Source organism: Schistocerca cancellata, chromosome 3 (genome assembly GCF_023864275.1).
Source record: "Schistocerca cancellata isolate TAMUIC-IGC-003103 chromosome 3, iqSchCanc2.1, whole genome shotgun sequence".
In the NCBI taxonomy this organism is placed as follows: domain Eukaryota; kingdom Metazoa; phylum Arthropoda; class Insecta; order Orthoptera; family Acrididae; genus Schistocerca; species Schistocerca cancellata.
In genome coordinates, this window is record NC_064628.1 from 6,581,252 (window position 1) to 6,588,616 (window position 7,365).

Consider the following 7,365-nt stretch of genomic DNA (forward strand, 5'->3'; position numbering starts at 1 on the left):
TCTCGTCGATAATTCATTGTATTCCATCCAGATTTGCTCTGTGTATCCAGTTCAATAGGGACGTCTCAGATATGTTAATTTCAGCGAGAAAAATATCTAATTCTACTAGGTATTTCACTGGGGAATATCTGTTTAACGCGTAAGCTAAATTACTTTCATTTTAGTGGGCAGGGTTTTCACGAAATAATAGGAATGCAATATTATCTAGGGGCAAGATGGCGATACGTTTACAAACTGTGCAACTACTATAGGGTGACCAAATTATTTTCGGTGAAAACCGGGACACATTCACCCGGGTGCCAATGGAGACCTCGTTCCACATGTACCCAGGTTTCTTAATTTTAAATATTAATGTTTTGTTGATACATTTTGCTAACCCGATTATTATAACTAATAAGAGGATACAAAACATTGATATAATCTAGATTATCTGTATAATTAACGACATTTAATAAACGTATACAGTAATAAAGAAATGTATTACGATTTTACAAAATTTTACAGCTATTCAGCTTTTAATCAGTTAATATTAACATGAGCATTAATATCACTGAGCACTTGAAGATGGAATTGACTGTCCTTGGTGAAAAGGGTATTTTCACTGCCTCCAGCCTTCTTGATCATGTCTTTGTTCTTGTGATAAAACTCGGCACAATCCATTTTGTAGTTGTACAGGATTTGCAGGATTGCTTCAAGAGAGTCCACTTCCATTCTGTTTCTTTCATCAGTCCACTGGATATTCATGAACTAAAATATTCCTTCCACATTGGCATTATGGGCTGGGATTGCAAATAAATACCTTGCAATTATTACCAACTCAGAGTAATGCTGAAGACAGTCACAGCTTTTAAAAAAACTCACCCACTTCTCATGACATTCTAATGGTGTTTTTTTCATCATTCCACTTGTGAAGACTTTCTTCAACAAAATTTGTCAGTGTGCAGAACTGATCAAAGAGAATGGAATCATCGATTTCAATCTCTTTACTCTTCAAATAAGAAACTGTCTCTTCAACACTTTCCCATTTTGGCACTCTCTTCAGTAACATCCAATCAAACACCGGCGATGAGGGTAAATATGAGGCGCTCCACTTGCTGAGATATTCTACACAAGTGTCATAAAACTTGTTAACTTCTTCTCTAAAACTCCTTTCTGCTGCTTCTCATACTTCTGCTCTTTTAAGGACAGATTTAACATTAAAAGTAATGAACAGCTGTTCTCTCCTCTTAGTAACAGTTTCCAGAGTAGTTTTCAAAACATCATTTACCTCTATTACACTTTTCGTGCTTCCCTCAATTTCCTTTATCCCATGCTGCAAAGTGCTAAGCTGACTAAATGAACCATAAGAGGCTTCACTTAAAGGGTTACTGAAAAACTGAACCAATATTTTGGGGGCTTTGTCTTCATTTAGGAAAAAATCTTTTAACAGTTCAAACAGGCGGATTACTCTTTCAACTGCTGGAAACAGTAATAACCAGCGAGTTTTCGAGTGACACATTACATTCACATATTCAGTTCCCATATAATCACAGAACTCCTTAAGCCTCTCTGTTCTAACAGTATATATGTAAAAGTGTGAGTATACCTTCATGACGATAGTTTCAACATCACAGCTTAAACTGTCAGCAGATGTCTGCACGCTATTGTGTAAAACTTGTGCAGGGCATCCTATGTCTTCAATGTTTTCATGCAATGTTGCCTTTAATTTGGTAAATACGTTGCATTTGCCTTGTATTTTTAAACCACTAAAGTTTGTGTTGGTGTTGTCTCCACAAAATGCCACACATTTATTTTTCTCAAGATCAAACATTTCGATAGTATTCATACAAAATCTTGAAATTTCGTCAGATGTTTCATTAGGTAGGGAACTCACCTTCAAAAGTTTGGTCTGAATTCCCCGATTAATATCGAAAAATTGAACAACAAACGGAAATATTTTAGTGCCCTTATGATTGCTGGCATCAGTGGATATCCCGTAGAAAGAAGACTTTATGATGTATCCAAGGCTTTCCTTTACACTCTGGGGAGCAATAACTCCTTTCACTAAGGCTGACACTTTAGTTCTTACTGAACTAAACTTTTTTGCAATGGAAGAATCATCAAACATAATGCTGTTATGCTTATTAGTACAATCACTAGATCTATAAGTTTGGTGATATTTTACCGTGTGGCAGGCTGGAGTAAGCTCGTCTGCTCGAACTTCCGTCTCTTCACTTGACTGATGTTTCACAAAATAATTTTGTAGAGTTTTACTGCAGCTCGGTGCACTGTATCTGTTAAAGTGTTTCTTTGACCTGATGTGATCAACTATGTCGGAACGTCCACCATGACTTATACTAATAAAACAGTTACATACGGAACACTCTGCTTCGTAATCAAAACGACCTTTCTTAATGAAATTCCATTCCTTGGAATAACAGTCACTGAACTTGCAGGCACGTTTCGGCATTGCGTTTCACAGTACTGCAGCAATAATACCACTCATATGAGAAAAAACTATTGCAGAGTGTCTGACAAAACCAACTACTACACTGTTCTGACAATGAATGTGCGAGTAGGTGGCGCGACAATCGGAAGGGTTTCATAGCTCTGTTACAATAATACAACTTACTACTTGTTGGCCAAAGTACCGCTCAAAGTAAATTATTGCCTGAGTATATCAATACTGATACTGTGATTACTAGTATGGGACAATGGATGTTTTAGACAAATAAACTAAGATATATTAATTTCTTGTGTTGTATTTCCTTTAATATAGCGAAATCCCAAAAATTTGAGAAAGTTTCACGAAATGTATTTAAAATCTGAATTCCGGGACTTTGAGCGTCCCGAAACAAATTTTCGGGACACCGGAACACAGGGATGAAAACCGGGACAATCCCGGTTTTCTGGGACGTTTGGTCACCCTAAACTACTGGGAAAAGTGCTTGCGCATGACATTCCATATTCTTTTAAAAACTGCGCATCACCCAACACACGTCATTGTTACAGGTACTATGGGTGAATAATTTACTGTCATGCAATAGAGTACAGCCGAGGAGAAAACCAGTCCTTTCGTGATGGATTGGTTTTGCCCTGTTGAGCAATTAATGCGAAAAGTGATTGCGCGTGATACTGCATTTCTCTCAGATTCTAAATATCAGGCAGCTTGCGTCATTGTTACAGTTACTATGTATGAACACTTCACTGTCAGTTCTTTTCACGGATGGAGTGTTTTTGCCTTGGAATGTCAGGATCTGTTAGATTTTCACGGCTACAGTTACTGTTTTCTTCAAATTGCTTATCATTCATTCATGTCATTATTCACCTATCTGTTCAAGCCGTTCGTTTCTTCACTCCCCGTGAGTGCATCAGCACGTCTGACTCTCAATTAGGTCATAACAGAAAGTAAACCCCGTTAAGAACTCGCTTAGGTGGAGTGATATTTAAAGGAACGCACATAAGAGTAGCAGACATATGACTCGCTTTGTAACGTTTGGAAGCGGTATTTTTGTGTACATACTGGGGAGATTCAGAGCAAGAGATTATGGCCTCCACGAACAGCAAATTCAACAAGTTTTTCTGTGTGTTTACTCGTTGATGTTGGCAGTGAAAACCTCAAAAAGTTACTCGCAATTATGTTTCGTTTGTTTATGTCCTCTGTGTTTATGTCCTCTGTATGTGTAACACTCAGCTCACTGAATCATTGTCCAAACTGCAGTTGAAGCATTTCTACACAGAATGCTTAACACGCTGTTACACTTAAGGATATTGTCAGCACGCGCTTTGTCTGTGAGCAGAGGGGTCTGAATTAAACTTATATACCGAGGAGAGTTAAAAGTCTTCTGCTTTTACATTCCGGCTGCGACAAGTTGACCTTAATGGGAGACAGCAGATCTACAAGCAATGTCGCTACTGTCTGTCTCTGTGATGTGTTGCACTGCGCTTGCGACTTGATTGACGGTTACCGTCGCGTTTTATAGTTGTGGCCTTCACGTCACCACGTGTGATGTACTGTACCCAGAAACTAGCAACAGGCCTAAAACTGCGAGCCGCTACCGGATGGTAACAAAGCAGCTTAATGGTTACAACAATGAATCAGTGTTCAACAGCGAAGTTTCGTGTGTCACGTCTAAGAAGAATGAAATAAAAGTTACTTTCACGAAGAGAATATCTGAGTGTACGTGATGTTTGCAGTAGAAGTAAAGTTATACAATCCTGAAGACATTTAGTACGTGGATGAATAGATGATACAAAGTTATAAGCGAGTGCAGGCTTTCTCGGCGAATTTCGTATATGAAGTGTTCACGGGTTGTCAGCCGAGTAGCATCGTCGTCTCGTAGCAACGTTTCGATGGAATGCGTCTCCATCATCTTCAGGCGAAGTCTTGGACAGATCTTGAAAAAAGAGTGTAAAGTAAAAAATCGGTTGTTTCAAGGAACCAGTCCATTCTATATTGGTCTACACATTGCTGGTGATGAACCTGAAAAGACAGATAATGTTCAGAGTGAAGTTAAAAATGTCACATTTATTGTAAGAAATAGAGTGTATATGACGTTTTGTAAGAGGAAAGGTAATGAAGCATTCTCAATAAAAGTATTTGTTTACAGGTAATGTCTGCGTTTGAGTTTTTTTTTTATGCCAACTAACACCGTATTCGTAATTATCCGGACGACCTACGCCCGGTTTTCCTCGTTCCTAATAGTCAACAATGGATTGATGAACTTGCTATTACCTTTTATGGCATTAAGATTAATTATTCTTGAGTTCGCCTGAAGATGTTGGAGACGCAGTCCATCGAAACGTTGCTACGAGACGCCAATGCTACACAGCTGACAACACGTGAAGACTTCATACATGATATGTTGTCTGACCGCCGCACAGTATCCCGTTTGGACGACGTAGTACTAGCCATCCCTGTCGCAGAGAAGCGAGTGAAGGGTTGGAAGGTGACACGCCGCCAGTTCCGGATGGAATTCGTGCAGACAGTAATTCTTTGTCAATGGACCCTTAAATAACTTTCATTTATCGCGAATCTCTCGCTCAGCGCAAAATCCCAGGTAACTGAAGAAAATCGCACGTCTGTATACAGGGTGGTCCATTGATCGTGACCGGGCCAAATATCTCACGAAATAAGCGTCAAACGAAAAAACTGCAAAGAACGAAACTTGTCTAGCTTGAAGGGGGAAACCAGATGGCCCGGTCACGATCAATGGACCACCCTGTATAACAAGGTTAAATGAACGGACACGGAAAATCAGATAACAATATCCATAACATCGGTTTGCGGCAGATTGTAGCATATTGAGACGGAAAAACGTCTGTCCACAGTTCAATACGGATTGCAAAGCAAGCTCAGCTTGTCGTTTTCGCACATGATATCGTGCAGACCGTGAATGAAGGGTGACAGATAGATTCTATACTCCTAGATTCGCGGAAAGCGTTTGGCACGGCGCCCCACTGTAGACTGTTGAAGGCAGGTCCGAGCATACAGATTGCGTTGGCAGATATGAGAGTGGCTGGAAGACATCTTAAGTTATAGAAGCCAGTACGTTGTTCTCGACGGCAGAGACAAGAATATGGTCAGGGGTGCTGCAGGGAAGAGTGATGGGACTTGGGTCCTCTATATACATAAATGATTTGACGGATACTGTGAGCAGCAAGTTGCGGCTGTTTGCTGATGACGCTGTGGTGTAGGAGAATACAAAGTGGCTTAGACAAAATGTCTAGTTGGTGTGATGAATGGGAACTTGCTCCAAATGTAGCAAAATGTAAGTTATTGCAGATGAGTAGCCGAGACAGTCTCGTAATGTTCGAATACAGCATTAGCAGTGTCCTGCTTGACGCAGTCAGGTAGATCAAACACCTGGGCGTAACGCTGCAAAGCGATACGAAAAGGAATGACCACGTAGGATAATAATAGGGGAGGCGAATGGTCGACTTCGGTTTAGTGGAAAAATTTTAGGGAAGTATAGCTCCTCTATAAAGGAGAACGCGTACAGAACCCTAGTCCGACCGTTCTTGAAAACCGCTCTAGTGTTTGGGATCACGGCGTGGTCGAATTTAACGAAGGCGTTCAGGCAGTTCAGAAGCGTGCTACTAGATTTGTTACCGGTTAATTCGATGACGCGAGTGTTACGTATGTGCTGCGTGAACTCAAATAGGAATCGCTTGTGCTAGCCGACGCTCTTTTAATGGAATACTTTCGAGGTAATTTAGAAACAGGCTTTTAAAGGTGATTGCAGAACGATTCTACTGCGAACAACGTACATTTCAGGTGAGGACCACAATGATAGAAATCAAACGGAGGCATACAGACGGTCATTTTTCTCTCGGCCCTTCTGCGTGTGGAACAGGAAAGCGAATGACTAGTAGTGAGAGGTGGAGGTTTCAGTGGGCACCGGGACTGCAGACATGTGTCTGGAAAAAAAATCGTGATTTTATGTTTTCTAGGTGGTAAATAAAACTTTATGTCTACCTATCGAATGGAGCTCTTCGAGATGTGTGTACCGTGTTGCGGTAAATGTATAGAAGACTGCAATTTTGTTAAGGGTTTCGAAGGCGAACGAATCCAAGGTGACTATGCCGTGCACCGTCTTACACAGCGCGAGGCGACAGACAAACAAAACGGGCGACCGAGATGACCGAGTATTCAGGGCAGCTGTGAGAAATATCAGTGTCCATTGAGATAATGCGATACAGGTGTGTCCGGATTTAAAGTAGCGTGTTGGGCAATCTGTTTATGCAACCACAGCGTGCTGCTGGCTGCTCAGTCTGAACGTCCGCAGCAAGATGACAAACCGCAGACTACCGACAAACAGAACAATACTGCACTCACAACGGACGAATGACGACTGCTATATAGTATTTGATACTGTATATTCGTACGACATGATGACTTCTCCTTTGTCCTGTTACTCGTAATAGGGCAGTTTTAAGGATAGTGTTGTACGTTACTTAAACGGTGATATACGTCTTTATTATCGTTAAACGTGGTGGTAACCGATCGTGACACTTACCCATTTTCATTCGCTTTACTGTTACTGGCAGAGAACTAATTACACCCAAGATGATGTGTACTTTCCAGGTGAGAACTTGTATCTGTGTGACATATGTTGATTCCTCAAAAAGCTGTCAGTCTTCAGTTATGAGAAACAACCAGCTCACAAAGCTGGCATTGTATTGGTGTTACTGTCATAAGTAGCCTCGTCGACATGCTTAAGCATGCCGAGAATGTACGCCTAGTTCACAATCTGATACACATTTCCTTCACTATGATTACTGAAGCGAGCCCATGACAAAATGATAAAATTTCTGTACAAAGAATTCGATTCTACGAGTACGATATTTGTTCATTACATGACTACATGTTTTTCTGAAAATTTC